The sequence below is a fragment of the Idiotropiscis lumnitzeri genome, unplaced genomic scaffold, assembly GCF_059441095.1.
Source record: "Idiotropiscis lumnitzeri isolate Australia: NSW breed Sydney's pygmy pipehorse unplaced genomic scaffold, RoL_Ilum_1.0 HiC_scaffold_125, whole genome shotgun sequence".
NCBI classification, from domain to species: domain Eukaryota; kingdom Metazoa; phylum Chordata; class Actinopteri; order Syngnathiformes; family Syngnathidae; genus Idiotropiscis; species Idiotropiscis lumnitzeri.
In genome coordinates, this window is record NW_028283663.1 from 425,770 (window position 1) to 451,298 (window position 25,529).

General features: G+C 41.7%; 1 long non-coding RNA gene across 1 annotated transcript; it reads left to right on the top strand.

Annotated features, from left to right (window-relative positions):
* The first annotated feature begins 19,343 nt into the window (after positions 1 to 19,343).
* Positions 19,344 to 23,186, top strand: LOC148315102 (uncharacterized). Its single transcript, XR_015841272.1, has 4 exons — positions 19,344 to 19,367; positions 21,642 to 21,737; positions 22,798 to 22,950; positions 23,058 to 23,186. It is a non-coding gene; the product is annotated as an uncharacterized LOC148315102 (long non-coding RNA).
* The last annotated feature ends 2,343 nt before the right edge of the window (positions 23,187 to 25,529 follow it).

A 25,529-nucleotide genomic window follows, 5' to 3' on the forward strand; every position in this document is an offset into this window, starting at 1 on the left:
TAAACACACACACACACACACACACACACACACACACACACACACATATATATGTTGTTTGTTTTTTTTTCATGGTGGAAAAAAATTTAATCTAAATAACTCTAATGAATTTGTCTTTTATCATGGTGGTCTGTAGGATGAATTGGATCAAGAGCCTGCCAAGTGCACCATGGTGGTGTTTGTTGTCCGGGAGGAAGAGGATCTTCAGCCACCACATTACATCGGGGCAGTTATTGTAGGTGTGAAGGTTCTTTGTCAGTTGCCATCTCTTGCACATAGATGTGTGATGCTGTTTGGCCTCATCTCTCCACTAAACCTGTCTTACCTAAGTAAGTTAAAACACGCTTTTGATGCACCACAAAAAAATACTCATGGAGATAGAACCAAACAAATTGACACGAATAGTGTGCGGTTTGAGTGTCAAACTAAATATTTGATAGCCCAAAAAAAAAACATTTCAGAATGTCCTTTTTAACCGTTTGTAGGTTGTATTCAGAGAAAAAAACTACAGCATTTTTCTAAAACAAAATTACATCAATTTAATGTCTTTATTCCAAAGTAACAAATATATATATATATATATATATATATATATATATATATATATGTGTATATATATGTGTATATATATATATATACACAGACCAGTTGTCCTTTCATTTTACCATGAAGAGTCCTGAGACCTCTATGGCCCTGGTTAGACGACCACCCACCGCTGTGTTGTTGGGAATAAATGTGCAACATTGTTCACCGAACATAGCACAAACACCACCTCTCTCATCCAACAATACATCAACAGTCATCCTGTTTCGGAATGCCATTAGAGATTGGTTGATAGCCGTTCATGCACAGTTTCAAACCCACTTTGCGTCCAATTACCTAATTTTTGCACGTTGTGATGATGCAGTTGACCTGTCTGCGTTCTTTGTTCTTCGTTCGAGGACTCAAATCCTGTTACTTGATCTGTTAATTTACACTTACTTACTTACTTACACTAAGGAGAACACCGATGGCTTCCATGTATGTTGAATCATTTTTTTTTTTTTTTTTGCCGTGATACTCTGCTTTCTCTTTTTTAACGTCACCGATGTCCTGTCATGACATTGGACAGTTCACACAGTTTATTAACAAACAATATAAAACATACCATTTACGATCAATCAATTACATTTTGTGAAATGGCACTCTCCAGAAACTACCAATAATCTATAAGCAGGGCCTAGTTATGAAAAACACATACAGATATGCACTAAGTCTCAAAACCTTTTACATTTTTGGGTGATTTATCAAATGATCTATCATATCCACACCACCACCAGATTTCCCCTCTTGATAGTGGATTGAAGTTTATTTCAACCACTATCAAAACCAGACACAGTGGTGGTGAAAAGATTCCTAACCGCTTAGCTCTGTCAGCAACATTAATGCTATTTAAATTTTCAAGAGCAACTATCATAGAAAACATGTTCATCTACATCAACTCTAGTCACAGGATACACGCTGACCCAATCCATACATGTATTATCAAGATAAGCATTAATATAATATCAATAATACAATTTCATTTGCTTATTTTGGATATCTCGTTGTCCAATTGCTATCTTTTCACGAAAGTACAGACTTTCTCCTGTAACTTTGTTCTGTGGACCAATAGTTGCCCACTTGAGTATTACTCATGGTTCCAACTCAAATCTATCAACATGTCGTCCAAGCTCCACAAATATGTCCCATCACTTTTTTTTTTTCAATTATCTGCTTGGTGTTTGCAAATCCATTTTGATTAGTAATTGGGATTCTTACTGTTGGTATTGTACTATAGTCACATCATAGTTTGTTTATGTAACTCTGGGTTGTTCCCACATATAACACAACAACAAAAATATCAGAATAAAATTGTATACATCCAACATAGAACAGCTGCTTTTAACCACTTCAGGGTCATTTTGTCTGAAATATCCCCTCTACTTAGTCTGGTGTCTTATGAAATAAGACCACCCTATCATCAGACTTCCGCTCATCTCCTTTGTAGGAGATTTCAACCAAAATGACCTTTTTACATGTGTCAAATGAACCAATGTTGACTCTTCTACTATATTTACAGCTGTGAGAGCTGTCAATAAAACTAAACATGGCATTCCCCCTTGGGTAATTACATATGTCTTATCTTCAAACGTCTTTCAAGCATCCAGTCTCCAGTGAACCCTCGGTTATCGCGGTTAATGGGGACCGAGACCACCCGCGAAAACTGAAAATCCGCGAAGTAGCGGCGCACCTTCAAAAATGCTTAAATTATATATATATATATATATATATATACGGGTAGAGAGAGAGAGAGTGAAATTCATGTTATAACAAAAAAAAATTATTATTAAAACTTCTTATTTTTTTATTCCCCAGCCATTATTTTTGTATTTATTCAATTACTTATTTTTGTATTTATTTAATTACTTCGACTTTTAACTTCTGGTACGCCGTCCGGTGTGCCCTGTGAATGTTATGATCCTCCAGCAGAGCTGGAGGATTGAGCAGGACTCTCCAAACGCAGACACAAGTAGGATAACAATCCGACGCCAGGTAGTCAGTGTAGGTGGTAGTGAGTGTAATCAGTGAGTGAATGGGAATCCGGTGCGGGGCTGGTGGGCGCGTCTCGCAGCAGCTGACCGCATGGCGCGAGACGATCGCTGGAGGAACGCCCACACAGCTGAAAAAACAAAAACACACGCGGCATGACAGGACGGATCATGCCAGTGAAATGAAAGGTGGCATTCTTCATTTATTTATTTATTCATTTATTCATTCATAACTGACAGCCTCGCGCTCCGCTCGTGCCCGGGGGGAAGAGGTGCTCCTCTTCGGCTTAACTGTGACGCGAGCATGCCCTCCTCCTCCGGAGCTTCCATTCGGTTAAACTTAGGGGCCGCTTGACACCGCCCGTGCCCGGGGAAGGTGCTCCTCTTCGGCTTAACTGTGACGCGAGCATGCCCTCCTCCTCCGTAGCTTCCATTCGGTAAAACCTGATTGGAAAGGTTCAAATTGATTATTACTAATCATATATTCATTAAGTTTTTCAAGATTTTTGCAATAAACGGAAGATTTGAAACCGGTCTATAGTTGTTGAGACTCTCTGGGTCGAGGTTTGGTTGCTTAAGTAGCGGTCGCATAATGGCGGTCCTAAAGCTGCTGGTACTATACCCGTGGTAAGTGATAGATTAATAATATTTAAGACAGACGGTCCTAGGGTCATAAACAGTTCTTTAATTAGTTTGCCAGGAAGCGGATCGAGCACACAAGTTGTCGGTTTTGCCCCACTAACCAATTTTGTTTGGCTTTCAAGAGATACTTTTTTAAATTGAGATAAGGTTATCGGACAGTTATCAGCCCTAATGTCCCTATTAACACCATTTATGACGGAATTCAACGGAATTGTAAGAACAGTGTCTTTAATCTCATCACGAATACACTCAATCTTCTGAGTAAAGAATTGCATGAAATCGTGAGCTGAATAGGAAGAGCTATCCGAGGTTGGTTGCTGTTGCGTTAGCATTGCTACAGTAGCAAATAAATATTTAGGGTTGTTTTTATGTAAAACAATTAATCTAGAGTAATAATTAGTTTTGGCTAGATTGAGCGCTTCCTTGTATAAACTAGCGCACCATGCCTGACGGAAGACCTCCAGTTTGGTCGCACGCCATTTGCGCTCAAGCTTCCTACAAGAATCGTTTCAGTATGCGTGTTTCCTCATAAAACCACGGAGTCAGCCTCTTTGGACAAGTTTTAGTTTTTAAAGGTGCGACGGAGTCAGGCGCATTTAACAGAGCGACATTAAAGTTGTTTGTAAGATCATCAATCGTACCAATATAATTAGGAAACGAATCGGTTACTAAAGGGAGTAGCTCAGAGAGCGCAGCGGTGGTTAAGGAGCTAATGTTGCGGCTGCTATAGCTTTGATCATGGTCAGAACGATGGCAATGCGCCAAGACTTCAAATTTGATTAAGTAATGGTCAGCTATAGCACTAGTATATGGTAATACAATTATTTTTGAGGATGCTAAGCCCCGGGTTAATACCAAATCTAACGTGTTACCATTTATATGCGTTGCTTCATCTATTATTTGCATGAAACCAAACATATCAATTATTGTCCGAAACGCCACGGTAAGTGGTTCCGACGGGAGATTCATATGAATGTTGAAGTCGCCCATGATATATTATCCGCATGAGTTACCAAATCAGCCACAAATTCAGAAAATTCATCTAAAAAGCCTGAGTAAGAGCCAGGGGGACGGTAAAAAACGGCAAGATAAAACGGCAGTGCGGCCGTGGATCGCATAATGAGAACTTCAAATGTTTTGAAGGAATTGCTAGGACGAGGACTAAGTTTTAGATTAAATTCGGAAATGAGGGCTACACCCCCATCTTTCTCATCATTGCCTCTCGCAGGCAAGGGGCCAGAGACAATTACTCGACTCAGACTCATCTTTCTGGCGAGATCACAAGTCCTTGCTATGTTTTTTCTTTGTGATCTCTGATTGCTTCATCCTAGTTGTTGGAGCAGTTTTCTTTTGAGTAATGCAGTATGGCAACACCACCACTAGGGCAATTGATGACGTCAGCACTGGTTGCGTTCATCCATAAATAACAAATGCAGGACAGGTGGGGGAACGCTGGTCGGATACCGTTTTTCAACCGCACTTACTCAAGACGCATTATTTATGTACAAACTGGAAGATAGAAGATAGTATATTGTATTGATTACCGCATATGCGCGGATGTTTTTGATTTGAAGTTTGGAAGACCGTAGCCATTGATTTATTTATTTGATTTACTTGACTTCACGGCATGACATCTGGACTGAAATGACTACGATTAAGACTAACCCTTGACTGTTTGACGTGACATACATAACTACACATCAACATCAAGACCAGTGAAGCCGAGCGAACGTCATCGCAACTTCAACCCATGGTGAGTGAGTGCGCGTTAAAACTTTCTTTAGCCAGCGTATCATTGAAACGGCAGTAACACTAGTGTCATTGGAGCCGACGTGTATTACTATATCTGAATAGCTAGCGTTGTTTGCACTGCGCTGGTGTCTAGGTCTCTTGCGTGCTAGCTCCATAAGATTAGCTTCAATGTCGGGTGCTCTGGCCCCAGCAATACACATTCTGTGGTTGGATTTTCAAGCTTAATGTATCGAGTAATGGAGTCACCTTTCACTAAAGTGCGGGAGCCAGGAGACCGAGGTGGAATGGAACTGCTCTGTGTCTTAACAGGCTCAACGCGATTAGCAAGCCGTTTACGGCCAATGCTAACCGGTGCTGTCCGCCACATTTACGCTTACCACATTACTCTGCTCTAGCTGGCGGACACGTCCCTCCAGCAGGGAGAGTCTTTCCATGAGAATGGTGCAAGTGTTGCATGTGGTGGTGCACGAAACCATAGTTGCGTTTTCACTTACTTTTGATACATTGTATCTGATAGTCCCTTGCAGACTAACCATGTGTTGCACGTCATCGCCCAAACAGACTCTATTGTGAGCTACTTCTAATAATTTATTGACGTCCTATTTTGTTCTTCCAAATGTAGCAACCGATAATAATGTGCCCTTTTAAAGTTTTGACGTTTGTTTGAATTCGCCCTTGCTTATTGACTCTGATATTAAGGTCCAATTGTGTCAGTGTATCACGGCCTAATAAGTAAAACGCACGTTCATGTAGAACTGCTTCTCCACTTGCTTTTTTTGTTTGTTTTTTACGTCACGTGATCCTCCGTTGCTTTCACGACTGGTCCTGACAAATCACAAATTTCTTATCAAACTTGATTCTGTCTGTGTAAATTGTAATCGGTTTTCCTGGGTGGTTGACGGCAGTTTCGAGCAAAGTGGCCATGTTTCCTACAGTTGTAGCAGACGTCGTCTTTTGTTGGCAGGTGTCCTCTTCCTCTTCCACGTCCTTGGTAGAAGATCGGTGCTGACGGGGTGGTCGTGAGGCCCGCAGCCCATTTACGCATATTATCTTGGATTGGTGTGATTGTTTGGCAGGCCGCTTTGCATTCATCTCTTGTGGCAGGCTTCCCAGGGCGCTGTTGTCCACTTGTTGAGGCAATCCCGGCTCCTTTTCTCGCTGGCCCTCCTCCTCAGCTCTCTCACCCTGACTTCCTTTTTCACTGTCACTGTCTCTTTGATCCTCGGCTGGTGCATTTCCTCCTTTTTTTCTCGCTCCTGTTTCTTCGTCTTTCTTTATCTCCATATTAAGTACTTTCTGCTTCTTCTCTTAAACGTCTTTCACTCTCTTTCTAAATCAGCACACATCTTTCTTGGAGATGATAACCACCGGACTGCACCACTCCGACTTGGAAGGCTCAATGACTCCAAGCTTCAGCATTTCCTGGAGCTCCTTGGTTAGTCTCTCCACCAAGTGTTGCGGAACTCGGTAGGGGCGCTGACGAATTGGTAATCCTTCTTTGAGACGAATGACGTGTTCTACCACCGTCGTCTTCCCTGGGCTGGCGGAAAAAAGAGAAGGCACCGTCTTGAAAATTAAGCACATCTCTGTGACTTGCTTGGGTTTCCGACGTGCCAGTGCAGGCGCATCTGTCGTCGTCGAGGACTCCAGCTCTGCCTCGTCATCATCATCATCATCATCATCATTGTCGTCGTCCTCGTCCTTGTCGTCGTCGTCGTCGTCCTCCTCCACCTTCCGCGCGAGTATGACCTCCTTTGGAGCCTGGTTTGAACGCTCCTTCCACTCTTTGAGGAGGTTCACATGATAAGTTTGTTTATTTTTTTTCTTCTCCGGATGGAAAATCTCATAGGTCACTGGACCCATCTTCCGGGTGACCTCATATGGCCCCTGCCACTTTACTAAAAGCTTGTTGTTGCATGTGGGGAGAAGCCGCAATACTTTTTGGCCGGGTTTAAACTCCCGGTGGCGAGCTTGCTGGTCATACCAGGTCTTCTGGCTTTTCTGGGCCTCCCGCAGGTTGACCTCTGCCTCCTACTGGTACCTGGCCAGTCTCTCCCTCATTTCCAGCACAAATTTCACCACCCCCCGATCACTTCACGTGGTGGAAGGTGCCTCCTAGGCCTTTCGGAGCAAGTCCAATGGCCCCTGAACCTCCCAAGCATGCAAGAGTTCAAAGGGAGAGAAACCTGTTGACGCCTGAGGAACTTCGCGATAGGCAAACAGCAAAAAGGGCAGCCACCGGTCCCAGTCTTTTCCAGTATCATCCACAAATTTCTGGAGCATCTTCTTTAAGGTCTGATTGAACCTTTCCACTAGTCCATCAGTCTATGGGTGGTATGGAGTGGTTTTGATGGCGGAGATGCCCAGTTGTTTGTTGAACAGTTGCATTAACCTTGAAGTGAAATTGGTTCCCTGGTCTGTTAGAATCTCATCTGGTATGCCAACTCTGGAAAGGAGTTGCACCAAGGCACAAAGTACTGCCGGAGCAGTGATTGTGCGCAATGGAAATGCCTCTGGGAAACGTGTGGCGTTGTCACACACTACACCACTGCTTTTTGTCAAAGGACCCACAATGTCCATAGCAATCCTGCGGAATGGAATGTGCAGCTTTTTTAAAATGGCTTGCCATGGCCCTCTAGAAATATTCAAAAACTTCAGCCCTGGTTGAGTGATTCACCTACTTTTTGTAAATTCGATGGAGTATGTATAAGGCCAAGACCTACAAAAAAGTCTCTTGGAGCCATGCGCTAGGTTTTACAGGAAGTCGGCCATTTTGAATTTACTTAAATGGGGGCGGTTCACCACAATGGACTAAATGCTTAAAAACTCCCCTGCTCATGCTCTAAAAAAATCCCAAACTTACCCTGTACATAAGGTGCTAACTTTGATAGGTAAGCTAAACTTTAGCCACAGTAGACGCGTCAGCGACTATGCAATCGGTGGGTGGCATTCATGAGAATCGGGATCGCTCAACATACAGATAATAAATAAAATCACTGTAACTGGAGGGATTGTAAACTGCTAAAGCAGGTACAACAAGCGGATCCAAAAAATTTCTGAGAGTTACCGGTGAGCAGTGGCAGCCAAACGTGCCAGCGTCCACCCAACCGGGAGTTGATTCAATATTCACAATATTTTATTATTTTGTCGTACAGTTGTTTAAAAATGGCTCGCTATCGCCCCCTAGAAAAAAAAAACAACAAAAAAAAACAGCCCCATATCTCTGTTTCACCAAACTGAAAATTTGATGAAGTGTGTACAAAGCCAAGACCTAATAAAAAGTCTCATGGAGCCGTATGCTAAATTGAACAGGAAGTCGGCCATTCTAAATTTATCAGAATCCGAAATCCTTTTATTGTCATTGTACAGTGTGCAACAAGATTAGGGAGCTCCCCTCTCCAGTGCAATACAACAATAATTTAATCAAATATATAAATTAGATAAATAAGAGAATAAATATTGTGATGGAAAATAGTATGAAATTGGAGAAATACAACACAATACGTCGCTGTTCAGCAAGGTAAGGGTGGTCGTGTGTGTGTGCATGTGTGTGAGAGTTCAGAATGGTGATGGCTCTCGGAAAGAAAATGTTTTTCAGTCTATTAGTCTTTGATTTGATGCACCTGTAGTGCCTGCCAACAAATTTACTTCAAACATTGACGAGGCTTTGAAAACAAAAGCTGCTCTAACTTTAACTACAAGCAAATTCCTCTTGAAGATTCCTCACGTTATTTCTCGGAAATATTTCACATTTCCAACGTGCCAGTACCCCAACGTTGTCCGGGTGGCGAGGGCCCTTTATAGCTGCTCGCAGCTCTAGTTTTTAATTAATTTTTTAAAATCAATGGTGATGACAGTGAAATATGTCTGGTCTGGTATCATGATAGCTGGAGGATATTTTGTCATGATATTTTAGTCAGGCCTGATAACAGTGATGTATGCTGATTTCAGGCTACTTTTATTTTGAAATGCCGTATCACATTTTGGTGGGACCGCAATTGATGGACAACTGGGGTTGTCTAGTGTCCCCCAAAATGGGTCTGATATCACGATAGCTCGAGGGTATTTTGAAATGATTATTTTAAAATCAGTGTTGATGACAATGAAATGTGCATATTTCAGGTGTTTTTTTTTTTATTGTGAAATTACACCAGATTTTGATGGGACCACTTTTGATGAACAGCTGGGGTCGTCGAGTGTCCAACAAAACTAGTCTGGTATTACGACAGCTCCAGCTCTTTTATTTTAAAATGCCTCCTTACATTTTGATGGGACTACTTTTGGTGGAAAGCTGTGTTGTCTAGTGTCCTCCAAACCTGGTTTGGTATTACCATAGCTAGAGGATATTTTTTAATGAAATTTTAAAGTCAGGCATGATGACAGTGAAATGTGCAGATTTCAGGCAACTTTTAGTTTGAAATTACAAATTAGATTTCAATGGGACCACTTTTTATGGACAGCTGGGGTAGTCTCGTGTCCCACAAAACTGGTCTGGTATCACGAAAGCTCGAGCTATGTTTTTTTTTAACTCAGTGGTGATGACCGTGAAATAAGCGAATTTCAGGCTACTTTTATTTTGAAGTGCCACATCACATTTTGATGTGACCACTTTTGGTGGACAGCTGGTGTGGTCTAGTATCCCCAGTCCTGGTTTGGTATCACGATAGTTTGAGGATATTTTTTAAAGATTTTTCTTTTAAATCAGTGTTGATCACAGTGCATATTTCAGGTGATTTTTTTATTTTGAAATGCCACATCAAATTTTGAAGTGACCACTTTTTGTGGACAACTGGGGTGGTCTGGTGTCCCGCAGAACTCGTCTGGTATCACGATAGCTTGAGGATTTTGTAATGATTTTAATTTTTTTAATCATTGGTGACGACAGACAAATAAGCAAATTTTCACGCTTTTATTTTTAAATATCCAATCAGATTTTGATGGGACCACATTTGTTTTTCCGGTTCCGTCGCCACGCGAGTGGCTACCTGCTAGAGCAGCACGGCTCACTATTTGAGCCTTTTTCGCGTGTTTTTCCCTTTACCCAGTTTTATTTATTTTACCTCATCGCAGCAATGGACATCCAAATTGCGGTGGTTTTATTGCTGCTGAGGGCTGTTTTTTGCGTGATCGTGTCCGGAGATGTCACTGGGAGCTACGGATCAATCGTTTACACAAGAGATCAGCTGTTAGCACTTCGTGCTAACCCCGTGCCGACTCCCGGAGCGAGACCCGATATCCCCCACGAGTTGAGGAGGAAGAGACGGGGGATGTCGCGCGGGGGCGAAACGCCAGGCAAAGAGGAGGCGTGACCACCCCGTCCTCCCGTCCGTTTTTATGGGAAATGTTAGATACCTTCCCAAGAAAATGGACGAGCTAACAGCGCTAACGCGGCACGAGAGGAACTTCCAATGAGCTAGCTTGCTGATGTTCACGGATTCATGGCTAACAGAGCTAACGCCGGACACCGTTGTGGAATTTGACGGCTTCCAAATACTACTTGCGGACAGGACACTGGAAAGCGGTAAGAGGAAAGAGGAGGGCTGGCTGTGTTTGTTAATGATAGATAGTGTAACCCTAGGCACATCACAGCTAAGGAGCAACTTTCCAGTCGGGACAATGAGCTGCTAGCTGTTAGCATGCGTCCATACTTGACAAGCATCGCGAGTTAACAAGGACGCGCACGTAACAGGTGCGTGAGTAAACTGCTTAAAACTTTGATCGTCATTCGGCTGACCTACAAATTGAGACGCTACAGTCAGTTTGACGTTTTTGTTTGCTTCATTGTGGATTGACATGGAGGAACAAGACAGTGGAAAGCGGACATTAAAAATGACGGAGAAAAGCTGTAGAAGATCACAAGCCTAAACGGATGCAGGCACGCAGCTGCAAATTTGCTCAATTGACCTCCATGCAACGTCAAATTGAACAATTGATGGAGGATGATGCAAATGTTGACGCTGTAAAAAACTGAGGTTCGTGTTTGCTTTAGCGGCATGGAGCAAGAATTTGTGGACCTCAATTCCGGTCTGCAAAATTTAAAGACTGAAGAGGATTTTGCCGATGACCAAAATAACTGGTTTGATCCAAAAAATGTAATTAATGGAAATGTGAGCAATGGAAGAAGGACGTTTTGAAACGTGCAGAGGAAGGATGCAATAAACAAATATCACCTGCTGATAGTAGATCTGCATCAACTAACTACACCCATAGAAGTAGAAGTAAAGAATCTAACAGACAGAAGCTCACTTCTGTCAACGTCTTCAATTAAATTAAAGGCTCAAATGGAACGAGCATGTTTAAAGGCAAAGGCTGCTGATTTACAACAAAGGTTGGCACTTGAGCAAGAAGAAGCTGCAATTAAAGCAAAGAAGGAAATGCATGCAATGCAAACGGCACTCCCTGAGTCTGATGCTAAATTGGATGTCTTGAGAAGATATGAAAATACCCAGGAGGATGGTATCCACATTCCTGATGAGTGTGTTACAATTTAAACAAGGAAAAACATTCAATTACCATCACAGCCTATCAGAGCAACAAGCAGTGTTGACCTGAAATGCTCCCACTTCGACTATTCCAATGGCTAGATTTCCACATCAGACAGAAAGTAGAGAACAACAGGGACATGTGCTTGATGGCCTTTGCCACGCAATCTCACAGCAAGCCAGTGTCGCAGAATACTTAGCAAAGAGTCAAAAAGCATCGCTTCTTCCCGAACTTTCCATTCCTACGTTTTACAGGCGACCCTCTGCATTATAAAACCTGTATAGGTGCCATTGAACATGGGATTGAAGGCCGTACAAGTGATAACCGTGATCATCTTCAATTTTAGCTGCAGTATACTAGTGAACAACCACATGAGTTGGTGAAGAGCTGCATCCATATGGAACCTCTGACAGGATATACCAAAGCAAAACAAATCTTGAAGGAGTTTTATGGTGATGACTTCATGATAGCAGAAGCATATTTAAAGGAAGCCATGGATTGGCCAACAATCAAGTCTGAAGATGGTGTTGCACTTCAGTCTTTCACATTATTCCTTATGGGCTGTTCGAACATAATGGCAGATGTTAATTACATGGAGGACTTGGACAACATGGCTAATATAAAGGCATTGGCAAACAAACTTCCATACAGACTTATAGAATCTTGGAGAAAATTTGCCTGCAATCTCCAAGAAAGAACAAATAGAAGAGTGAAGTTTAAGGATTTTGTTGACAAGCACGAAAGATTTCTATAAAACAGAAAACAAAATCACAACACACAGAAACAACAAAATCAAAGAAAGTCTTCACAACAGTCATTGTGCCCGCCAAGATGGAAAACAACAAAACCACCACGCCAAAGGCAGAACCTGTTTCAGTGGATGCTATTGCCAAACCATGTGCTAATTGTAATGGAGAGCAACACAGTCTCACAATTGGTAAGGAATTTAGGAGAAAGCATCACAAGGATAAGATTGACTTCTTGAGGAGCAAGGGTCTGTGTTTTGCATGTTTGATGCACGGTCGCATTAGCAGTTGCTGGAAACAAAAGCTTCAATGTCAAGAATGCTCTAGACTGCATCCTACAGCACTACACATTGTCCATAAACTTCTGCAAAGAAACAGCCTAAGACGATTGTGAATAGCAGTACCTATTAAGCGCCCTCGTACAAACAACAGAAACCTGGGGTGTCACTGGGGCCTGTAAATAGGACTGCATCCTTTCAATAATTCCGGTATGGGTCAAGGCACAAAAAGGAACCAAGACAGTGGCGACTTACTGTCCGGTTTAAAAATGCCCTGACGCCTTTTTTAGACTGAAATAACTTACTAAAGTTTTCGTTTTGTGCCATTCAGAATGGGAGAGGGAGCCAGGAGGTGAAACAGCCGTCTTGCCAGTTCAATCCCGCACACCCTCTGACTCTCACCCTCCGTTCTGCCTTTTTATTGAAACTAACTCATCAATAACTAATCACCAGAAGACAGAAAAGCATCAACAACTAATCACCAAGAGACAGAAAACATCAATAACTCACGGTATAAAGGTCAGTTTAACTAAAGCATCAATAACTAATCACCAGGGACTCCAGCAGGCAGAAAATCATAACCCAAGGTCAGTTTAACTAAACACATCTTCAGGATACGGTGTCTGTGTGTGTGTGTGTTAAAATAACAAGTAAGTGTCTCTGTGTGTGTTCAACATTAATGAGTGTATAAAAACATGATTATGAATACACAAACTGATTACCTATCCTCAGCCCATCTTACATTTCCCCCCTGTTGTGGATTTAAAAATCATGTCCTTACGGCTTTAAGACAGATCATCATAATGAAATCATACAACAGTGTGATCATCAGTGGAGGAGCGAAAACCTCACATTAGGGAAAAATTCCCCTCCTCCCTTCCGGCGTAGAATGAGATCCTCATAATTTGATGACCATCAGGGAATAAAACTTGTCCCTGGGGTGACTTGGTGGAGGCCCTTGCCTCGTTGTAGGAGAGATAAGATAAGATAAGATAAGATAAGATGTCCTTTATTAGTCCCACAATGGGGAAATTTGAGGTGTTACAGCAGCAAAGATATAGATCACACAGAGTCGGCGGCGTAATGTAGCCGTTAATGTATAACATTAGCAGCAGACATTCAGAAAAAGCATGCAAATATACACAGTATAAACGTATCTAAGTGTAAGGAAACACTCCTAATGTTTGTCCATTATACGGAGGGGGAAACGCTGTAATGATAAAAACTACTGAATGATTGAAAATACTGCAATCATAAAAATATTCCAATGATAAAAGTACTGTAATGGTAAGAGTACTGAAATGATAGAAAAGTACTGCATGATAGAAAATACTGCAATGGTAAAAGTACTGTAATAGTAAAAGTACTGCAACGATAGAAAAATACTGCAATGATGAAAGTACTGCAATGGTAAAAGTACTGCAATGGTAAAAGTACTGTAATAGTAAAAGTACCGCAATGATAGAAAAATACTGCAATGATAAAAGTACTGCAATGATAAAAGTACTGTAATAGTGAACATCCTGCAGTGGTAGAAATACTACAGTGATAGAAGTATTGTAATAAGAATACTGTAATGGTAAACAAAATACATCATTGGTCAATATTTAAGTACACCCTTGGCTGAAAGTACAGTAGTAGTTAATATTGCATCCTAGGACTGCACAATTGCACTAATGCCCTCCCGTTTGTAGGCCTGACCCAATGTTCTTGTTAAAAAGTCTGACAGCAGTTGGCAGGAAGGAGCGGCGAAATCTCTCTTTGGTACAGCGAGGGTGTAAAAGTCTGTCACTGAAGGAGCTGTAAAGTGTTCTCAGAGTGTCATTGAATGGGTGGGCTGGTTTGTCCAGCATTGATGACAGTTTTGCCGTCATCCTTCTGCCCCCCACTGAGTCCACAGAGTCCAGGGAGCAGCCCAGGACAGAGCTGGCCCTCCTCACCAGTTTGTCCAGTCTCTTTTTGTCTCGGCCCGAGATGCCTCCTGCCCAGGAGACCACTCCATAGAAGATGACTGATGAAACCACCGAGTCATAGAAGTTCCTGAGGAGTGTTCCCCGAACGCCAAAGGACCTCAGCCGCCTGAGTAGGAAGAGTCTGCTCTGACCCTTCCTATAGAGAGCGTCTGTGTTGTCGCTCCAGTCCAGTTTATTGTTCAGATGAACACCCAGGTACTTGTAAGTTGAGACCCTCTCAACGTCTGTTCCCTGGATATTCACTGGTGCAGGTGGAGAGTGCCGACGCTTGCGGAAATCCACCACCAGCTCTTTGGATTTCCCAGCGTTGATTTGGAGGCGGTTCTGCTGACACCAGTCCACGAACCCCTGCGTAACCCCTCTGTACTCCCGATCGTCATCGTCAGTGATGAGGCCGACAATCGCAGAGTCATCAGAGAACTTCTGCAGGTGACAGGTTGTGGAATTGTATTTGTAGTCCGAGGTGTAGAGGGTGAACAGGAAGGGAGCCAGCACAGTTCCCTGCGGCGCTCCCGTGCTGCAGAGGAGCACGTCAGACACACAGTCCTGTGTTCTCACGTACTGTGGCCGGTTTGTGAGGTAGTTGTGAATCCATGTGATGAGGTGGTGGGCCACTCCCGCCTGCTCCAGCTTGTCTCCCAATAAGGCGGGCTGGATGGTGTTGAAAGCACTTGAGAAATCAAAGAACATGATCCTCACCGTGCCCCCCGCCTTCTCCAGGTGGAAGAGTGAAGTGTGGAGCAGGTAGATGATGGCATCATCCACATTGATGCCAGGCTGGTATGCAAATTGGAGTGGGTCCATTGAGGAGCTGACCAGGGGGCGCAGATGGACGAGGACCAGTCTCTCCAGGGTCTTCATCAGATGAGACGTCAGCGCCACTGGTCTGAAGTTGTTGAGCTCCTTCGGATGGGGTGTCTTTGGAACCGGAACCAGGCAGGATGTTTTCCACAGCTGGGGGACTCTGCCCAGCTTCAAGCTCAGGTTGAACATGTGCTGGACGATTCCACACAGCTGGTCTGCGCAGGATTTGAGGAGCTGGGAGCTGGTCCCATCTGGGCCTGCCGCCTTCCTCGCCTTCATCTTCCTCAGCTGGTTCTTCACCTGAGATGTTGTGAGGAACAAGGCTGAGCAGGAGGAAGTGGTGGTTGTCTGATGAGGCTGGGAACTGGAGCCTGTGGAGAGAGAGAGGGGCGAGAGAGGGGGAGAGAGGGTCTTGTTCGCAGTGGCAGGAGGGGTGGGTGGGGGCTGCATCAGGGAAGCCTGAGCGGGGTCAGACATTTGATCAAACCTATTGAAAAATAGGTTCAACTCATTTGCCCACTGAAGCCCCCCCCCCTTCTGGGTCTTACCTGCTTGTCCGTGGCCTGAGATGGTCTTCAGGCCCCTCCAGACATCCCTGGCATTGTTCCGCTGCAGTTGTTCTTCCATCCGCATCCTGTAGGACAGCCGTCCTTACCTCCCGGATCTTCGTGTATGGTGTGTGTGTGTGTGCACGTGTGAGGACAGGGGCAAGAAGTCCATGTGTTTTTACGTTTCAGTGTCCAGTTTGAGTTCGTCATTCTCAACATTAATCAGGTTGTAATGGTACATTTGGGCAACAAACCTACGATTAACCATCGTCTTTGTCATAAAAATAATGCAACATGAACAGACTACACATAACAAAATGAAAACTATAATTATCCCTATATATTGTTTTTTAAATTCTTCATAGTGGTCATAACATCAATAATTGTTTCATTTTTATTAAAAATTTAAATGCAGTAATGTACTCCAATCAAGGCTGATATTCCTTTATGTACGTCATTAATTTCCAAACAATATCTAATCTTTTTGTTCTGTGGCTTCAACATATTTATCATCTCATCAATATTAGCACCACAGAGTACTGAGTTTCGAGATCCTCACAATAGTCGTTCTCAAAATGATATTTTATTTTTATCAATTTAGCTTTGTTAAGGTAAGATATTTTATTGACAATCTAACATTAATATGCAAAGAACATGTACATTAGTACGAAATGTAAAAGAAAATTGTGGTGGGGGGGTGCGAATTGTTTTCTTCTTGGTAGGGGGGGCATGACAGGAAATAATTGAGAACCACTGGTCTAGTCACACACCAGCTCGGGTTCATTCCCTACCAGAGAAATGACATTCCATGTCCCCAGAGCTAGGCGCTTTATGTTGCCGGGGATTGGACTGCCTTTGACTGCCTCCTAGCTCAAAGGAAACCCAAATTCTTTGGTCCCGCCCACTGGTAGTGAGCCGAAGCCCTTGTATTAAATAATAAATAAATACATAAAATAAAAAAATTAATAAATTTAAAAAACGGACCGATCCACTGCTTGGGTTAGTTTGACCCACCTTGAGATCCGTTCCCACTCAGTGACAGTGTCTACAAGCCACTGCCACCAGGCCAGTGAACCCAACGTCCAGGCAGTGACAAAAAACGTGATCAAATTACATTGCTCATCATAAGGTGTTTGTGAGACGCTCTTTGTATGTTTCCTCAATTAAGACCTGTTTTCCATTGGTGTATTTGAAAAAAGTGGTGAACCTGTTAAATTCACTACAAAACGTTAAGAAGATGAAAGTAATGTTTGAAGGAATATTATTTTTCTATCGACGTGCCGGCGGGCGGGCACAGATAGAGAGTGATAAAGCAGCACCACCCGCGCGGGGCGTGCTGACGAAAAGGCAAGCGCTCCTCCTCTCATCGCGTCCTTATTAAGACAGAAAAAAGACGCTGTTGAATTTGACCTATTCGCAGTTCGAGCAGGTGCTTAACGCTGGAGAATATCACCACTTCGAAGTTCGAACTGCTGTTGAAACGGAGAGGTAAGTGTTTTTCGTTGGGTTTTTTTCAAAACATGCGTCGAGTGCATTTGTTCATAGTTAGAGATAGTTGTGTGGAAAACACTATACAAAGTAGCACCATGGATGTGGGCCTACAACACTGGCCTAGCAAACATGTGCTCCTACATCGACATAATTGACGAGCTCCAGTTAAGCATTGAATAATTATAAAACGTCATGGTGCTTTTACTCATTTAAAGAACTAAACCGACGCGTATTGTCATCCGGTGGTCAGGTTTGCATTGAATGTGAGCACGAGGGACGCTAGCTTGTTGCATTAGCTTTGCGGAGCTAACAGCTTGCACTTTTGTTATAGAACCACAGAATGCAAGTACCATGATAATTTCTGTCATTAATTTTTGTGTAAGACACGATGTTCACTGGTTAATTACATGATTCTTAAAGCAAAGGTTACTGTGAATGCAATTTTGGTAAGATTTTTGTAGTCACACTGCATAAATCTGTCTGTGTCTGTTGTTTAAACTTCAATATAAACTATTATGGTTGAAATCGTTAATTGGGATGGAGGAATTGATATTTTTTTAATTTATAATTTATTTTTCTTACACTGATATTGTTAAAACTCCATTTAGCCCATAGTATTAATAATTCTCAACACAATACTGTCTTTTTTCTTTATAGAATAAACAATGCCTTCCCTGAGATGCAGGAAGTCCCCAAAGCAGGATACTATTGAACATGCAGTCAAGGGTCTGGACAAGACTGCAGAGTTAGAAGCGAAGTATATAAACTAATTTAAAGGTATGATGTTAACGCTTTTGCTAAGATATATTATTGTTTTCTGATAACCAAGCTGACATCGTTTTTTAAGTGGTTATTTTACATTAAGAGTGTCTTGACCTTTTCTTTTGCCACTTTTGTCAGTTTCAAGTTATTTCAGTGAGTGTGAAACCTGATGGTAGGAGTTCTATCTAAATTAAGGCTGTACTTGATGACGCCCTCCGGCATTTTTATACCACAATAGACCGGTGAACAAGTCCGATATTGATAGTCTAGTGTAAAGCACGTAATACGTCACAGAGATCACGTGACGCGATCCAATATGACTGTGTACAGTGTATGTCATTGTTTTGAAACTAAATAATCTTAAAGTTTTTTTTTTTACGTAACCAGGTGCAATTGACATTTGTACTTTCAGTCCTAATACATACTGGCTAATGCAATGCTGGAAAATGAATTTTGGCTGGTCTGTTCCTTTAAAATCATAAAGAAGGGCTCTGCTCTATCCCTCACAAGAAGCAATGTTTCAAACCACCCTACATTAGTATAGTGGCCCAAATGAATATGATGACTCCTTATTTGTGTGCTTAAAAATATGACGAAGCTAACTTGATTTCCCTGTTAACTAGGTCGAGGAGTATTTACCAAGGCCCCTTTCAGGAAAGACGACTTTATTCTTTATTATGGAGTACAGAGGAAAATTGATAGATTCTGATGAATCTCAACGCAGGAAGATGGATGGAAGAGGCACTGTCTTTTTGTTTGACTTCCGCCGGCAAGAAAAAACTTGGAGGTGAGGCAAAGATTGAGATGTTATCTTATTTTTGTTTTTATTTAAAAAAATAAACACATACTCATCCCATAAGTGTTAGGGGAAAAATCATTCTCTAAGCAAAAATGTATAATTACTTTTATTCATGCGTTGAATCTGTACAAATGAAAATATAGATCATGAAGTCTCAAAGACAAGCTGTTAATAGGGTCTGATTCCAATAGAAATTTCTTGTATGATTTGATTTAGATTTAAAAATTGTGGATTTCCTATTTTTATGTTTTGTGTACACAAGATTGTCTCAAAGATTAATTTCTGACATTGATTGAATAATTGTTTTTTTTTTTTTTAATCTATTTTAAGTGTTGATGCAGCTCAAGAAGATGGCAGTCTGGGAAGACTGGTTAATGATGACCACATGCACCCCAACTGTAAAATGAAGAAGATGACAACAGAGGACAGACCACACCTCTGTCTGTTTGCGCTCCGAGACATTGATGTTGGCGAAGAAATAACTTAAGACTATGGACCAGCTGGCCTTGGAGAACACAGGTTTGTAAGATGCATCTTTAAGTACAATAACAGAGCCCACTTGTGGTGTTCTGGTGATGTAGTTTCCAATTAGTTTGGCAATCTAATAAATGTATGTGAAGTTTCTATGGAAGTTGAACATGATGACTGACTGGGGGAGTTCTCCATTGTCCACTATCTGTAATTCAAATTTGTGGGTCTGAGTCAAAGTTTGGCTCTGCAGGAACAACGAACTGGTCAGGGAGTGACAGTATTACAAAGTTCTGCGTTACTCCTTTCTGGGCGGTGGCCCTGTTAGGCCATCATATGCCATATTGCAAATATCCCCATTGTGGGACTAATTAAGGACATCTTTATGTTGTGGTTTCCCTACCAGAACCAGCACCAACCCTGTATATTCATGATATAAAACACTGTTTCAATTTGATATTTAGCCTTTCTATACTGTAAAAATAGAAGACCCCAGGCTTTCCTGCGCGCCCTTGCCCAATTGGTGGTGTTCAGGAGACAACCTGGGACTGAAATATCAGTCACAACCAGTGTTGTTTTCGTCACTGATGACTATGACGAAAATACTTCGTTAACGCCCCTTTTTTAATGACGATGACAAGCTATACGAGGTTCTTTTATGACGAAAACATGACGTGATGTACATGAATTTTTTTCGTTGACTAGACAAAATTGTTAGCATGTGGTTCATAAATTATTTTATGTTGCTTTTAGTGAAATAAAGCCACAACAGTTGCCCAACAAAATGTTTTGCTTCTCTGCTTATTTTGGAGCAGTGAGTATTGATTCCACTGTTGCCACTTTTTTCTGTTTGTAATGAAGAATCCTTAGTAGTCCATCCAAAAGTCTTTGTTATTGGGTGGAAACCTTGAATGCCTTGTTTTAACTCAAATGGACTTAAACCCATCCATCCATCCATCCATCCGTTATCTGTACCGCTTCTCCTCACTAGGGTCGCGGGGGGTGTTGGAGCCTATCCCAGCTGTCTTCGGCAGTAGGCGAGGTACACCCTGAATTGGTGTCCAGCCAATCGCAGGACATGCATAGACGAACAACCATCCACGCTCACACTCATGCCTCGGGGCAATTAGAGTGTCCAAGCAACTTGCCATGCATGTTTTAAGAATATGGGAGGAAACCGGATTACCCAGAGGAAACCCACGCAGGAAGGCCGGAGCCAGAATCGTACCTACGACCTCAATATTGTGAGGCCATCATGCTAACCAGTTGGGCCACCGTGCCGCTTGGACTAAAACCTTTGTGAATAAATTGACGAAAACTAGGGTAAAACTTTTTTTGCGTTTCCGTCGATTAAAACTGGACTAAAACCCTTTTTTTAGTTTTCGTTGACTAAAACTGGACTAAAACTATAACGAATTGGGATGACTAAATGTGATGTAAACAAATCAGCACTTTGTCCAAATGACTTGGACAAAATCTAAAATGCCTGCCAAAAACAACACTGGTCACAACACGTGTCTACAGAAGATTAATTGGCATGGGCGAAATTAATTAGTTTTATTTCATTCATGAGCTTATGTTTTGTTTTGGGTGGCTAAGGCTTAAAATGTGTAAAAATCTAATCCAACCTCAAATATAATTAATTCAATAAATTTATGATGCTACTAAAACATCGAAGCAGCCTCCTCCAGGCTTTACAGACTCAGAAATGGAGGTATGCGTATCGTGTGCTCATCCTGTCGTGTCTCGAGATGTTAAAATTGCAGTTAGATAGACGTGTGCTGATTAGACAAGACTTCTAATATATCTGGTGTCACAGGATATTTGTCAGTGAATGTGTATGTCTGGTTTGAGGCTCACTCAGCTTTTTCTTGTGTTGTGGGGTCCAGTTGAGTTGAATTGCGAGTCAGGTATGTTGGCCATCTGACACCCAACTGTCAGGTTTGCGTTCGTGGGGACCCCGTAGAGCCATTTTTATTGTTGACATAAATCATAGCTAATCATCTTTTCCTTCATTATCATATGAAATACAGTTAGGAGTTGTATGTGCCTTTACTATGTTATAATCTTAGAACCTACCAGCCACTACAGCTGTCCGACAAGAAGACTTTTGGCTGTCCTGTGCTCCATTGCGGCCCTGGTGGCGTTCAAAAGACAACCTGTGACTGAAATATCAGTCACAACATATCTCTACTGAAGATTAATTGTCATGCGCTAAAGTAATTGGTTTTGTTTCATTCGTGAACTTGTTCGTTAAAATGTGTAAAATTCTGATCCATTTTCTTTTTTTTAATTCATTAAATTAATATTCAACTTGTTCATTAGGATGGAGGACAACCGACAATGACTGAATCGGCTGAGGTTGATGCCACCAGAACATCGAAGCAGCCTTCTCAAGGTTTGACAGACTCTGAAAAGGAGGTATGCGTATCATGTGGTCATCCTGTCGTGTCTTGAGATGTTAAAATTACAGTTAGATAGACCTGTGCTGGTTGGACAAGTTTTCTAATATATCTGGACATAAATCGTAGCTAATAATATTTTCCCTCATCATCATATGATATACAGTTATGCGTAGTGTATGTCTTTACTATGTTACAATCTAAGAACCTACCAGCCACTACAGTTCTCTCATTGGGAGACTTAAGCTTTCGTCAGGCTGTCGACTGCTGCATTGCCCTCTTATTGGCTTTAAGTACACAACCTGTAACTGAATTATCTGTCAGAACAGAACCTATGTGTCCACAGCAGGTGATTTGGCATGTGGATTCTTCAGATTTTTAGAAAATAGGTAAAATTGTGATCAAAAGTTTAAAATGTATAAAATTCTGGTATAGTTTGCAATAGTATATCTATTAAATCATTTCAAAACTTCTTAACAAGGATGGAGAACATTGGCTGTGACCGAATTGGTTGAGGTTTACATTACCAGGACCATTGAGCAGCCTCCTCGGGATCTACAAATTTAGGAATGAAGATATGCATCCCATGTTACAATCCTGTTATGGCCCGAGGTTTTGAAGTTGCAGTTACATATTGGGCTGGGCGATATGGCTGATAAGTACATAGCGATATAAGTATTTCATATGGGTCCATCGATACACATTGAATTCTTTTTTCATATTATTTTATTCATTATTTTTTTTATTTTCCAATATTTTCACTGCCCTGTTAAAAAAACATTTAATGTAGTTTTCCTCCCGGGAGCTTTTTGTTACGGTCAATTAAGTGTTTTTGTTAAATATAGCTGCGTAGAATAATTATATGCATTATTATCGTACCACAATGTTTTGGTTTTGCAAATAATTTCCTAAAATCATTCTAATTTTGTTATTACATTATTTTGTCATAATATCATTCATCAATATTTTAGTTTTTTTTTTTTTTCAAATAGAATTAAGACCTTTTTCTGTGCAGATTCCTCTGGGGATTAAGTATTTAATGGGTTCTCAATTTTCTCTTGGACTCTGATGCAACCCAGTCTCCTCCCTTGGACAAAAAATATGGGCTGAATCTTCCTTGGAATAACGACACAGATTCTGACGAATCATTGTCAAATCCTGCCCCTGAACTTTGTGCCTCAGACCCAGACCATATTACTATCCCCAGGCTCAGGAGGACCAAAAGTATACAGGTAAACAACCCATATAGATTTCAGGGAATCTTACAAGCAAATTGCATATATTTTATTGGTCTCCTGCCTTCTATCCTTTATATTTCGTTGTTGTTGTTGTTTTTTAGATTAAAAAAACAGGCTGACTTTGGAATGGATAAGCATTATTACTCCAACTCAGATGACAGTGGAGATGAATATATTCCGGATACAAGTGAGGCCTCTGATTCAGACGGAAGTGAATCTTTGAAAATTGTGGACCCTCTCTTGAAGTCTAAGAATGCCTTCAGAGATTTTTCTCCCACACCACGAATCTCAAAAGCCACCTCAACGCAGGTTGTTAATCAAGGGCGTTCACCCGTTCGGAGGAGTAGCAGCACTGGTGTGATTCTTGAATTCTATGGCTCTTCAAATATTTGTGCAGTTTAACACAAATCATCCAAAATAGAATTCAAGCACATCTGTGACAGAAATTCAAATTCAGAAGTCAAAGAGAGAGAACAAAAAAAAAAATCTAATGCTGCGCTTCTTCCGAAGACATATACTGTAAACATTAAATGTATGTTAGGACAATCTTGAAAAAAGTATTAGAACACCCTTTACTTTTATTTCTTGTTAATTTTATTAACCAAAATATGTCCATTTTTATTACAGATTAATGAATACAAAATTAAAACTCTAATCAGCTACTTTTTAATCGTTATATTTGTATAAACAAATGTTATACATCTGTGTGTTAACTTATACAAGAAATGACGGAAAAGCAAGGGTGGTTTAGTATTTTTTTATCGTATATAGTCTGTATAATATCTTTAACCTATGCTGATGCTGTTTAATACTGATTTAAATAATAATAATAATGTCATAATCTGTTGGTTTTACATGAACAAAACCTTTCAAGCACTTTTTAAAATTCTAAATACTACCTCTTGTCAGTAAGTTGGTTCACAGCACTGCCTTGGAGTGAAAGTGTGTAGTGCTGAGACAGTCGGTATGTGCTGAGTCGTCTGACGTTTGTGTGACTGGTACCCAGGAAGGTAGCAAAACCAGGCAGTGTGTATGTCGTACCCAGGAAGGCAGAGAAACCAAGCAATATGTATGTGGTACCCACGAAGGCAGAGAAACTAAGCAGTGTGTATGTGGTACCCGGGAAGGTAGCAAAACCAGGGAGTGTGCATAGATACAGACCCCAAAAGTGATTAAAACCAAATAAAGTCCCCAGAAGATCATCTGTAGTCAGGTGAAGGACCCTGTACTTTGTTCAACTCATTTACTCCCTTAGACGTACAAAGACGTCTTTTAATGCAATGGCGCCCTCTACCAAAGACGTATAAGTACGTTTCCTGTCTTTTTTACGTCATAGTGTACATAAGGGTCTGATGCAACCTCTGACTGAGAATCAGCCTTGTCCGCATTGTGAATCATGTAAAAATCACCCAGCAGGGGGCAGAGGTGCAAAAGATCCGCCTTGAATCTGCGCCAGAGGTACAAATGGGGGGGCGGGATCCTGGGGTAGACTTATAAGTGTGGAGAGCAGCGTGGGTAGCAGCAGCATCGGCAGCACTAGCAGCAGTCGCATTAGTAGCGTTAGCAATGAAATCCTCCAAGCAAATGACGATCGAGGAATGCTTTTTTGTAAAAAAAAAAGCTTCCTAAAAGCATCAAGGCGATGGAGACGCTTTGGTTGAGAGGATGACGCTTCGTCGTCGTCACAACAAAACGGCGTCTAAAGAGGGTGCGCGTGCCTTGCGGCCTGCATCGCCTGCCTTCGGACAATAGCCAAAGCAGCTGAGAGTCCTCACCAGATCCCCCCGAACGAGGAGGTAAGCGCTCGCAAGTTACCATTGAACATGTGGTTTTACCCCTCATGCTTTTATTGTACATATCATGCATCTTGCGGGCAGAAAATGTCGCGTAAATGTGCAGTTAGACGCGAGCTTGCTCGCTGACTTCCTCATCCGGCCGCCTCTATTGCACAATTACACGCGAGCGTAAGTCCTCGCCGACGAGGAAGTAAACGCTCGCAAGTTACCATTAAACATGTGGTTTTAGCCCTCATGCTTTTATTGTACATATCATGCATCTTGCGGGCAGAAAATGTCGCGTAAATGTGCAGTTAGACGCAAGCTTGCTCGCTGACTTTCTCGTCCGGGCGCCTATTGCACAATTACACGCGAGCGTAAGTCCTCGCCGACGAGGAAGTAAACGCTCGCAAGTTACCATTGAACATGTGGTTTTAGCCCTCATGCTTTTATTGTACATATAATGCATCTTGCGGGCAGAAAATGTCGTGTAAATGTGCAGTTACGCGCGAGCGCATCTCCTCCCCGACGAGGAAACAACAATACTGAATGGTGTGGTAATCATGCATACTTTCTAAAATTCACAGATTGTGCATCCCGCGGCAAGAAAGTTCCTCCTCGTCTTGTTGGTGTAAAGAAAGGTAAATTATAATATGAAACTTCACACGCCAGCAATAAAATGCAGCAATAAATATATATTTCCAATTGTTTGTATTTCTGTAATTTACAGGTTGTGCATCAGGAAGCAGTGGTTCCGGATGGCGTCACACTGGATGGCAACCGAGGAAAATCGACTTT